The following is a 13,025-nucleotide window of genomic DNA, read 5'->3' on the forward strand; positions in this document are numbered from 1 at the left end:
AATAAGACATCCAGGAAGAATTTCTCCAAAAGTTGCTCATAATGTAAAGCAAACTGCTTAAAATAGTGCCAAAGTGAGCAATGTGAATGAGTTTTAGGAGAATTAGTAAATTCATTTTAGAGGAATGCATGGTTAGCTTAGGGGATTGGTAGTAATCTGGAGATATTCATCACTTGAACACCATTATGAATTTAACCTGGTTGTTGATGCCAGTCAAAATACACTGTCTTTGTTATTGATCTCTGTGAAATGACTTTCCAGTGTCCTTGGAAGAAAATCCAGAACCTGCAATTGGCACATAAAAATACTGAGATAAAAAAAACTGACATAAAGATAATTGACAAAAATATTGAATGAGCATTGAATGAGCATGGTGATTAAATTACTACTTACCTTCTGCAGACTGACTCAGAAGGATGGACCTCTCGCAGGGAGGCTGGCACAGACTGTGGGGAATATCATGTTCCTTACCTCTCTCAACTAGCATACCTCTCTCAACTTCATGCTGTAATCTGGCAGTCAAGTGGACAGCTACTGAGCTTTTAAGGAAAGAGAAAGGAGAATGAATGAAAGGAGTAGCTGTATATTTTGTCATCATTAGAATATCTAGAATCATCAGGAAGTGTGAAACTTCACTACAGTTCTCTTTCAATGACTGTTCCAAATCCCCTTGAAAGCATTTCTGGATTTGAGACTCTGGGGTTTCTTACACCTTTTCATATCAGAATAATATTAAAAGAAGGTTACTCAGCTTTAAGTGGAATTAATACTCAGTGTCCCATGTATCTTGGTGCTGATCTGTCATCTACCTTGGGATCATGGCAGAAGTAATTATTAATGATCTAGTGGTGTTTACTGCTGGTAAATGTAGATATGGAAGACAAGAAATTTTATTTTCTTTGGCCTTACTGTACCCAGAAGGTCAAAAACCCAAGGAGAACTCTTAGTTCGGAAAGCAGAGAAAAGGCTGGCATGTAGTCAAAGTGCAAAACAGGACTCCAGCACTCGAGCTTTAAATTTATTTCATATTGTTAAGTCATCAAACACCAGCACCAGTGGTTTTGCAAGCCATTTAATATTGCTGCAAAGTGGAGGGATTGTGGATTCCAGTTTGTTTTCCTTTATCTAGCAAAATGTTAAAGGTGGCACAGATTGGCAAAGTTTCCTTTTCAGTCAGCAGAGCTACTCTGTCATCTGGCCCTAGGCAACTAGATATTCACTGATGTCATTAGTTCTGACACATGATAAATATGCAGTAAATTTTCTGTGTACTCTGTAACTGAGTAAGGTGGAGTTTCACTCCAGGGTAAAATGAGCCAAGATTAAATTAACTCTCTATCAGGAAATATATAAAAAAAAACCTTTAAAATTCTATTTAAACAGGTTAATATGACTACACTGAAATAAATTTTGCTTTGGAATTTTATTGGAATAGTATCATGAAGTGAAACCAGCATTGTGTGTCTCCTTGCTTGGGAAAATCCCTCAAATAAGTTTTGTCTATAGAGGTTACTCATTTCAACTAAAAAAATCTTTCATGGATTTTATTTATTTGAAGAGTAGAGGACTTCTCCCAAAATATTATTTTTCACTAGATCTCTGTTTTTCAGAAGTGCAGAGCTTTATCTTTGAATAGGAGAAGGAAATGATTCTCCATATCATTGTTGAAAATGCAAGCTCTTACTCTCAACATCTTGTGAGAAAATGCACTGATGCTGCAAACTTTCAAGTTTCATTTCAGGCTAATTCCAAAAATTTATGCCAGCTAAATTCTCACTACAAAAGATGAGAACTTTGGCATACTACGTTGCCAAACATTTCATTCTTAGAAACAAGATTGCTTGTAACAAGTTACACGATTTTGTAACTTGATGCCATGTATTAACTTGTATCCACAGAGATCTCATAAATGTTTCATAAGAGCAGCTTTGTTTCAATTGCATTTCCAATACAATCCATTTCCTCTGTATTTTTTTTCTGTTGATGTGTGCTTTTGGAAAAAAATAGCATTTTAGTTGAGGATATTTGAAGGATTTAATTGCATTCAAAATTAAATCCAAAATAACTATTAATATTAAGGGATATATATGTAGAGATTTTAAATATGTTGGATTTTGCTTCTCTGTATCACATTTACTTTTTATTTTAACCAATGACAAAGATTTACCCAAAGGAATAAATTGATGTATATTGCAAGAGAATTTCAGGAATCATGCAAATCACATTTTCATCTAGACTAAGCACATCTACCTCCATATAGCAATTACCAAATTTAGGTTAAAAAATCAAATATGTTTCTCTGGTGTTCTCATCTCACCTGCTATACAATTCATCTTCCCCAGTGAAAATGTTTCACTGAATTCAATGAAGCGTGACTTTTGCCAAATCAAGATCTCTGTGGCATCTGAATTACATTCATTAGTCAGTTATTCTGAGTCTTTTAATTTCTTGTATTATATTCCTTGATTTCAGATCATCTGCTTAGTCAAAGGTTGATTTACAGTAGCTGTCCCCCACATTCAGCAACAGTACAAACCACAGATGAGCATGGAGCTAAATAAATAATGATAAGCTACTAGGGACAGGTGATATTACAATGGCAGGGGCAGAACAAAGCAAACCCATAAAGGATCACCTTACCTGCTTTGCTGCCATGGCTCATATGCAGTGCTCATATTAAAATTTCTGCTGATCTTTAAGAGCATGTGGACTGTACAGATTCAGAGGCAAAAGTTTTGGAATTTGTTATGGCAGGAACATACCACTACTATCACACTAGAAGATACATTTTATTTACTCATTCTGTAAAGATCTGGCCAATAGAAAGATTTTGATAAAACCACAGTTTCTGTGTGATAGAAGTTGTAGAGCTGTGTAGATAACCTGAAGATTTCATCTCATCTACATTTGAATGTGCTTCATTTCAGAACTCAGCTGTTTTGGTTCTTGGCTGCTGTAGGCTGAATCTGAACCTGGATCCAAGTACCAAAAGGACATCTGTCATTCCTGTGCTCAGTTACTCTTCTTGCTTTCTCTGGGTAGGAAAGAGAAAAACCTGACAGGATAAACTGGAACACTGAGCTTGTATTGATGGCTAGGAACCGAGAATTAGAAGCTGAGTGCAAGGAATGTGGTGAGAGTTGGGGAACAGATGAGAGAAAAAAGCCCTTTGGAAAAAACAAGCACTTGTGATTCAATGTTTGATGTAGACTAACAGCCATAAAACTACTTTTTCCTGTTCTTGAGTGTCTACTTGAAGTTAGTGCCAATTTAAAATCTAATTTAATAACCATATCCTATTTAAATATATATCTGTGCAGTTGATTAACATTTTCTGTTGCATTCTCCATACCAGTTCACTTCTCAGGAAATAAAATGTTAAGATGATTAGCAGTATGAATAGTTAGTAGCGCTAGCCAAAAAAGCCAATATATTGCATTAAATGGAATTATTACAGATGTCAAAGAATTCTGTTGAAGAGCCTTTTAAAGCACATCAGTTGGATCCCACATGAATGAAGATACATTTTTGAAGGAAAATATTGTGTCTCCGTGAGTTTTCAACTGGCAATTGATCTCTGGTAGTATTTATTGTTTCTTCGTTCCCCTCTATGGTTTTCTGCTGAGGATTGTGGCTGTGGCATTTCGGCCAGTGACTGAAATCCATGTGGAGAATCTTTTTACTCTTTCAGGAGGTGTGCCTAGTGGGGACTGTTCTGTGAATTCAAATGAATCTGTGATAGCAATCAAACTAGAACAGATTTCAATGATTGTTAGGAATTTTAGGTGTAAATTAGACATCTGTTGAGATTTAGTTCTCTGGAAAACACTGATTTCTTGATGCTCTGTATACTCTCTCCCTATTTTCTTCCTGACAAAGCAAAACAAAGCAAAACAAAACCAAACCAAAGGGGAATGAAGTTATATTATACTCTGAGTCCAAATCTGAGCTTTGGTTTCTCCTCTAGAAGTCTGTCTATGTATGCTACATTGGACATTGCAGTGGTGGAAAGTGCTGTTTGTGCAGGTTTTCCACCCTTCTCCCTTTCTTTCTGCCTTATAGAAAGCAAAAGCAGAAGAAATGAGGAAGAACTTTCTAACTGCAAAGGAATATCTGCTCTTTTGAAGCCCCATGACTGAGAGAAGCAGGGGTTTGATATATGTAATATTTTCCATGATTATCAAGATATTGAACTTTATAGCATGGTAAGATCTTTAGAACTTTTAAAGACAGTGCCATGTGTAAGAAGTGTGGGAAGTACGCGACTGCTTTCCTGTGGTTGGTTTGGCACCACACTCTCCTATCTTAGTGTTTCCTTTAAAGAGAACTGGCAAGACAGGGACTGAAGAATGTCCAAAAGATAAATCCCAGGTGGAGGCAGACAGCCAGGATGGTTCTTCTGTTAAATTATGCCTTCTAGGAAAGCAGTTGGCAATCTTTGGTGGATAGTGGTGATCATAACCTATCTATCTGCCCATCCCAATCCAGATAGGCAAAGAGGAGCTGTGCAATTAGGGTTCTCAAGAGCACCTAACCACACTGTGCTCTTTGGCATTGATAAACAAGATTCGCCTTGGAAAATTTGCCTTATTGTATACTTGAATTTCCCTAGCTATGACTGTTTTCTAGGAATAGCAAGTCTCTCTTTTCTGTGTAGTTTCTCAGCCAGTAGCAGTAGTTATCAGAATTATGCAGTCTTCTTTTATTATAGGCACACATAACAGGTCTATTCACACAACCCACATTAAAAATGTTTCTGTTTACTGACTTTTTACTCCCTTGAGATAGAAATATCTCAAGGAAGGCAATAGAGCTGTGTCAAAGATTCATGCTGTGCTCTGCAATGACATGAGCCCATTCAGCACTGGTGGCAGCTGCAGCTGATTTGTATTGATGGAGACTTCCTACATGTTGAACTCAGACATAATCTGTATCTGTGCCAGAAATCATTGTTTCCCACCTGTATAGTATAATCTGCTCCTAATGCCTATGACCTATTTTTAAATCTATTTCTTGTGTCATATTTATAGAAACACGACTGAAATGGTCAGTAAAGAGTGCAGATACCAGCCATGTACTTCTCCATATTTTGTGGTACATTCTTAAAAAAACCACAAACCAAACAGTGGTACAGCTATTTGTTATGCATACTTACCACTCACTGGAAGAAATCATATCTTTCATCATTTATCCACAAAGAGCTGTTGTGCTCTGAATTGTACATAACTTCTGCTGTCTTTTGCATACCTGTCTAAGCAGAAGATATCTGCTCTGTGTCTTTACTTTCATGTAGAGCTGACTGCTCTGTTATCTGTAGTTTGCCATCAAAATTACAAACAAAAATGTGACAGGAAAATACTGACTACAGATGAAAGTGCTTATAAATTAAACATGCCATGGAACAGGACTTTCAGCTTAAAGACCATTTTTTAAGCTTTGAAAGCATTTTGTAATGGAGATGATATTAAATTGTATACAAACTGCATGGAAGTTAGTAAGACTCAGCAGTTTGCTAACAGCATAATAAATAGCAAATGATAGCAGTTTAATCCAATGATAGATTCATTCATATGATCTGAAAAGCAAATTGTATGGTGGTTTACAGAAGGGGAGGTAGCATTGGAGAAGACTGTCAAAAATAACACCACATTGTAGCATTTCTGACTAAAGGATTACACAATACTCACAAAAACTGCAGCACTAACACATTAATAGATTAAACTGGTAGTTGAAAGGCGCAGTTTAAAATCCAGGAAGACATTTCAGAAGATGATTTCAAGAGATGGCAAATTCTTATTTATAAATCTAAATATTAAGATGTAGTAGCAGGCAGATTTCCAGTGTAATTAATCAGGTTTTATTAGGTACGTGCTCAAATATACATGCCCAGATAAGAGAGATTGCAAAATGTCCATATGAGGGAGAGTGTGCTCACAGTGTGAATAACTAATGGCTTCTACCTGGAGATTTGTCACTGTCTTTCTCTGCTCTCTCCCTGAAGAGTGTGGAGAGAAGAAAAGAGGCTCCAGCTTGGCCATGTGGTACATGCCAGTCCCCCTTCTCTGAACATGCCAAGTGGCATTACTTTTACGGGACTGCCACAGCCTGGAAAGCAGTGGCAGACTGACTCTAAGCCAGACTCTGCTGAGAGCATGGGTCAAAGGAGGCAGGAGAAAGGTTAGGAATTAACATGAAAGGCATAGATTTTCTTTTGAATGCTTTTTATCTCTGTAAATACTCTAAAAACTTAAAGATCTCTGCACATCTGTTTTTTAACACAGTGTGGTTAAATGCATGACTTAACTCAGTGCCTTTTCACCTATTTAAGTTTTTCTCTCTGAAATTATCTGCTTTATCATAGATCAGCAAAATAATGTGACATGCCTGTTGAGCTAAGAGAACTGTTGTACAGATGAGTACTCTGTACTCAGATGATATTAACCAAAAGATGTTAGCAAAATCTGTAAGAATGAAAGGAACAGGTATTTACTTGTGATCCTTAGTTACGTATTTAGACTGAAGAGAGACTTAAAACTCCTTGTCCTTAAAGATGTGTAAATGTCATAACAGAAGGATATTGGCAACAAGGCCATGGATATTGGTAAACAGTCAGCAGACATGGATTATTTCTGTCCAGACCCAGACTTTGAGGTCTTCCATGGTGTAGAGGTTCATTAGAGCTTCCAGCCTTATACCTGGAGTTGGCACCCTTTTTCATTATTCTGTCTTATTAGAATCTATGACGTTCTCATGCTCCCTTCTTCTCACCTCATTGTTTCTACTGTATGCCAATATGAATCATGAAGGAAATGAAGTAATTATTTTGATCATTCCTCTGTCTTACTACGTGTGCTGGTGCCACAAAGCCAACTGTAAGTGGGAAAGTACAGGGAGGGGACCAAAAGCAGTCTTAGCAAGACCAAGAGCATGATTTCACTGCTCTATCCTTACCTGACTGTTCCTGCCCCATATTGCATCCACTCATCCAATGGTGAATGGCAGAAAAGAGGGTTCAGCAGGAAAACCAGTGTGTCAGTGGGGGAGCAGAGCTTTGTTTAGCAGTGCAGAGCCCCTTCTCACTCCACTGCCTCTAGTACACAATCCCAGTGGCAGACAGCCCCAGGAAAGCAGTTTAGCAGCCCTGTGGCTGTCTGGCTGAGTTTTCTTGCCATATGGTTTTCTTTACTTAGTTTGAAACTAGCAAAAGATTATTAGCTTCATGTTGGTGGCTCTGTCTTTGAGAGGTCACTGGCTTGGCTGGGAGGTTGCTACTGGAAGCTGTCAATATCAGTTATCATGGGCTATTTTTTGTTCTGAAGTGGTCCTCCTCTGCTGCAGAAGTTCTGCTTAATGTAAGAGTGAATGAAGGCTGTTCCCAAGGCCCTGTGCTGTCCAACTTGACAAGTTTTTAATAGCATTCATATGGTGTTAATTGGCTTAATTGTATTATATGCAGGATTATGTTTTACTAGCTAAGTGTGGGGTGTAGGATTCATATTCATCCATGAAGAAATAATTCTTTGCAGTCCCTGCTTACTCAGCTCCTGCTTGTTTCACAGCTCTTGCACTTGCTTCTCATGGACTCTGATTGTAAATACGTTTATTAAGGCAATCGGGCCTATCACTGGCTGTATCTCATGTGACTGTCACTTTAAGGCTCAAACAGCACATACTCAGAGTGACTTCAGCCTGTGTCTCATCTCCTTTACTAAAGCTAGACGAGGGAGCTCTTCCTTTCCTCCGGGGAGAGGATTATGGCAGCAGATCTGTCACAGTCTGCACCCTGCTTGGGAGGGCTGCCGGGAACTGCTGCAAGAGGAGATGTGCAGCTTATGCACAGCGTGAAGCAGCTTAGCTCCCTGAGGTGTAATTTTAAGCTCTTCTTGGATTTAATAATGGCTATACTTGAACCATTTTTCTCTAGCTTTCCATACTAACCCTTAGCTGGAACATTATGTAAGAAGAAATACTCTTTCCTAGTATGATCCAAATGGTTCTTTATTTTGCAGCTCTTGGCAGGGCCTTAGAGTGTCTGTTTCTTCATCTAGCTGTCTTTGTATGTATAGATATTTATATATAAAATGAAAATGTAAACTTGTAATTAAGTCAATGTTACTTTTTTCTTAGTTGCTCTTTTTTACCTTGATTGATTTATGATAGCAGACCCCAATGCTTCTACAGTTTTTGAATAAAATGTTTGTAGCATGTTTTAGTAGCAAAATAAAATTAATATTAAAATTAAAATCAATATAAAAATATATGTAGTTTTACAAAAAATCTAAATGGAACAAATTTTCAAGGGTTTTGCCTTTTTCAAGATATTTTTCAATTAATATCATTTTCAAGTAGATTGCTGACTTTAATGGCATACAGGGATGCAATGGAGTTCATGTTGTGGCCAAAAAGGTGTTTTGAGAAGAAACCTTTGTGGATTGTGTTTTATTATAATCTTTTATTGCAAGCTACAGATTCCAAAAAGCCTAAGAAAATGGTTAGGAACATACTGTAGCAAATACAGGTATTTCAATACATCAATCATTTTACTCAGCAACTCCAGTAGCATGTTGATATATCTGTACTCAAGAGACTGTGGTCAGTCCCTGATGCCCTAGGTTGGGCTGAGGAATGGAACCACAGTAATTTTGCAGGAAGTTTATACTGGTTCAGGCTGTGCCTTGGAATACTGGGTAGCCTACTGTGGGAAAGGAAGCAGCAGGGAAGGGATCAGAACAGCTCTGTCTGCCCATGCCAATGTACACCCCTGTTTCAGTGACCCTACCAGTGAAGTTCCACAGCAGGAGGAGGTACTAGCAAATGTTCCATAGTCAAAAGTAGTACCTGGAGATGATGGTGAAGAGCTTATAAAGTGCATGGGAAGGAGCAAATACACACCATCTGTTCAAAGCACACACAAAAAAATCTGAATTTCACTACATGATCTCCTTAAATATGGTTGTGTTTGGCTGGAGTTTTTTCCGCAGTTCCATTGCTCTTTTTACTGTCTGTGCTGTGATCTTCATATTCTTTCATCAGGTTTCTACGTATTTGAGGGTTTTTCCCCTGAAAATATTGCAGTATGAAAGAGGACGTAGGTAATTTAGTTTAAGCAGAAAATAACGAGACAAGAGTAATAACTACGCACAGAGTGAATTTGTGGAAAGTGGATTCCTTTCACTCCGCTGGGGTTTTTTTTTGAAAATACCATACATCATCTTGAAATTACTTTAACATGATGTCTGCTGTATTACAGGAAGGAAGTGCTTGTAATCCAATGTGACAATAATGGTGAACAGACAATCATTTATCATTAAATAGTTATACAGATCTGTTTCTTGGAAGAAGGTCAGTTTTGACCTTTATTTATGAACAATAAGTTGGAAACCTTTTATAGTGCAATACATTTATCTACAATTACTAGTTTTGTTTTAAACACCTTTATACTTTGCTCTTTTTCAGCAAGATTAGAAAGTCTTGAAAGGTAAATTGCATTGAGGCCTGTCTTTGGAGGTTTTGGAATTTTTTTCCCTCTGGAAACAGCACTGTACCTACATTAGAAAAAACAGCCTTGGTTTCTTTAGTCATGTTTGTGTCTTTCTAGCCTTTGTTAATAAGATTCTCATTTAGAAACAGGAACTGTGAAATGCGGTGAGGAATAAATAGATCTCTTCTAAATAGACATTGTCAAGGAAGAGCTAAGGAAGTGAATTGTGCAAATTCTTAGAACCAAGTAACGTTTATTTCAGAAAAAGACATATTTCTCAGCTCTGTGTCAGAATGTCCTGTAAGATGAGGTGGAGCAAGCTCTATAAAAGATGGTACATTCTGGAAATTAATTAATAAAGATGATAATGGACCGTGACATTTGGTTATGGTCACATTTTTTTAAGAAAGATCATACACTATTTTTTAATCCTCTCTGGTGTGGAAGTTGAACCATTCATTTAACTGTATTCAAAAGGCAATTAAGGTCAGAAGCTGTTTTACATGTGTGTTGACTAGCAACTTCAGTTTTGTTTTTTTGTCTGGCAGATGTAGGTGTGATTGGAAATGAAATGGAATTTTATGGGTGCATAACCTAGCTCTCTCTAAACCAAGAGCATTCTTTGGGACTCTGATTTGTGGTGAAAGATTGGGTATCAGCTTTTCTCTGAGGTGTTTCATCAGATGCATGGCTCTCAATTGACACAACAGTGCTCACATACCTGGAATGAGTGAAATCAGTGTCATCTACATCAGCTGCATTTCCAGACATCCTTTCCTGCACGTGGGCTGACACTTGGTCATCCTCTCCCTATTTATGCTGTGTCCACACCCTACTGTTCCTGTAGGTTCTGCAGAGTGCTTTTGTCCACAGTGATGAGTAGCTAGTGATTGTGTAGATTCTGTGTTAGTTCTGGGACGTGGTGGTTTATGCTGGTGAGCAGGGGGAAATCAGCTTCATGGGGTGTATTAACCACCTTCAGTTCCTAGGACATGGTGTGAAATGTGCTTTATGGATGCTACCATGGTCTCAGCATTCATTTAAATACTTGAATGTTACAGACAGCAGAGACAGTGCTTGGCCAAGGCTGGCTATTGGGAAATCCATAATAGTGTAGAAATTTCAGTTCAGGTATGCACTATCCTAATTAAGGGGAAAAATCCAAACACAAGCACATCTAAAAATCAGTGAAAATAACCTAATTTGTCAAAATAAACTCCCGTTTCTTAGCAGCACAATCCTCAGATATAAGTGTTCATGGCACAAATATAAAAACCATAAGAAGGGAAACAGTCAGGAAGAATTTTCACATTTCTGAGAAAAAAACATTTTCCTGAAAGAAGGACTTACTAAGGTATGCTGCTGCTAGTGCAGCCTTCTACAGTACCTTGCAAGGGTAGAACCTTGATGAGGATGATTCAGGCTAGATTCCAGTTTGTCTCACGTCGAAGTGAACACATTAATAAATTCTTTGTGGTAACAAGCCTACTCTCAGTGCTTTACCTTAAAATTAGTACTAGAGCTTTTCCATGGCAAATCTTCAATTAGTTGTGCTACTTTTTTCTTCCAGTCCTTAATATGCAATGCCTGATGCAATAATTCCATGACATGGAATGCCATCTCATTGATCACAAAAAGTTCTGCTTAAAGTGCAGAACATAAACACTTACTTGCAAGTTGCCTCTTGTATTGCAGTATTTTATCTTGTTCTAATGATGTTTCCAGCCAGGTTCAAAAGCTCAGTCAACAGGACTAAATGTGCTGAGAGATGTTCATCTTAGGTCTGGTGAGAGGGAACTTCTGCTCTGAGTGATTAATGTGTTAAGTGAGGGGTGGGAGTTTCCATATGACTAGGATTTATTTAAATGATTAGGCTGAGATTCTCAAAGGACCCAGAGAGTTTCTTGAGGAGTGATTTCTAGTGCTTGACTCCATTAGTCTAGTGTGCCTGTTCCAAGCCTGATCTGTGGGTTTCCAAAACTTGAGTTTGAAATTTGAGAAGAATTCCCACTGATTTTTGTAGACTTCTTAGTAGGAAATTTAATTTCTTGCAAAACTTACTTGAGAAAGACTCTCTCATTTGAAACTGAAGAAATGCCCATTGACTTCCTGCGCATCAGATGACATGAAGAGAGAAAAAACCAAGCCACTAGTAAGAAAAATGGACCTGCTGAAATGTGGAAAAACAAATATGGGTAATAATTTTTGGCTTTTTCAGTTTTCTGAACTGCACTTGCTAAGTGGCATCAGAATTGCATAGAAATTTTCAATATTTGTTGTTTCTTTGGCATTCCAGATGAATTTTTAGAAGTGTTATATTAGTGTCTGGAATATTACAGAATGCAGAACTATTTTTTCAGTGTTTATTTAGAATAATAATCACAGAAAATATCTCCAGCTAATGTACTGAGAAAGTTGCTGTCATCTTAATAATTTCTTTAGTTTGCTTTTCCAGTTCTTAATAATGACAAGGGAAAATGTATATCAGAGTGAGGAGAAATGTCTGTTTCCTATACTACTCATAGTAAATCCATAACTTTGCTTACTGATTGAGTTGACTGAATCATAAATAAACTGAAGAAAACCTGTATTTACCTGGTAAAAAGACTTTGTATACAACAGTGTCCTGAACTGAAGAAAGCATAGTAGATTACACAGAAATATAAGTATTGTTCTTACATAAAATATTATATTTTTATTCCTTAAATTTTGTTTATCTGAAGTCATAAAAGAAAAGTATACTAGTAGGAATTTTCTTAATGAGCATTTGTAGTGAAAAAGGTGATTTTCTTATCTCACTGAAAAGACTCTTAATTAAACTTTATTTTCATTATATTTGGTATCTACATAAATCTGGATTAAATAGCAATATTTAATTAGTGCTTTTTCTGTTCATTCTCATTTTGTAGTTGTCCTGAAACATAAAATTGACTCCCTCTGGTGGTTGAAACCAAGCCTCTGCATTCCAAGGAAAGCCTTTCAGAGATCCCTCTATTTTGAAGAGCACAAGTCAAGAATAATATTTTCTAAGTTTAGTGTTACATCATTATGTAAAACCATAGAAATAGTTTTACTTGCTTTTATACAGTGTAACATTAGTAGTAGGTTGATATTGCTATGTTTTGAACTTCAAGCACAGATTTGCAGCCCTTTTTCAAGAAATCAAAGTAGATTGTCAAAAGAAAGCGAACACAGATATGGACAAAGTAGGCTTGACATAATTTACTGTGGTGAAAAGTGAAAAAAAAATTGGAAAGGTGCAATTTAGATAAGTAGTGTAATAGTAATGATGCTAAATGTGTCACATGATTACATGAACAAGGTCTTTTATACCTAGCTTGGGATTTGTTTTCAGCTTGAGAACATTATTTGATTTTAAAAGTAAACATCTAAGAGTTTATCTTTGCCAAGACACCCTTTAAATATAAAAAGGAATAAGTCTTCAATATTTGGATTGCAGCTCTGAACCTGAGAGTCTGCCTCTGTTTTTCAAGTAATTCCCCCAAATCTCAAATGGCAAAATATGAGAGAGACTTTTTGAGAT

General features: G+C 37.0%; 1 protein-coding gene across 12 annotated transcripts in view; it reads left to right on the forward strand.

Moving 5' to 3' along the window:
• HDAC9 (histone deacetylase 9) overlaps positions 1 to 13,025 on the forward strand; it is a 456,338-nt gene that overhangs the window by 207,344 nt on the left and 235,969 nt on the right. The gene's annotated exons all lie outside the window — the stretch shown is intronic.

Source organism: Molothrus ater, chromosome 1 (genome assembly GCF_012460135.2).
Source record: "Molothrus ater isolate BHLD 08-10-18 breed brown headed cowbird chromosome 1, BPBGC_Mater_1.1, whole genome shotgun sequence".
NCBI lineage: Eukaryota > Metazoa > Chordata > Aves > Passeriformes > Icteridae > Molothrus > Molothrus ater.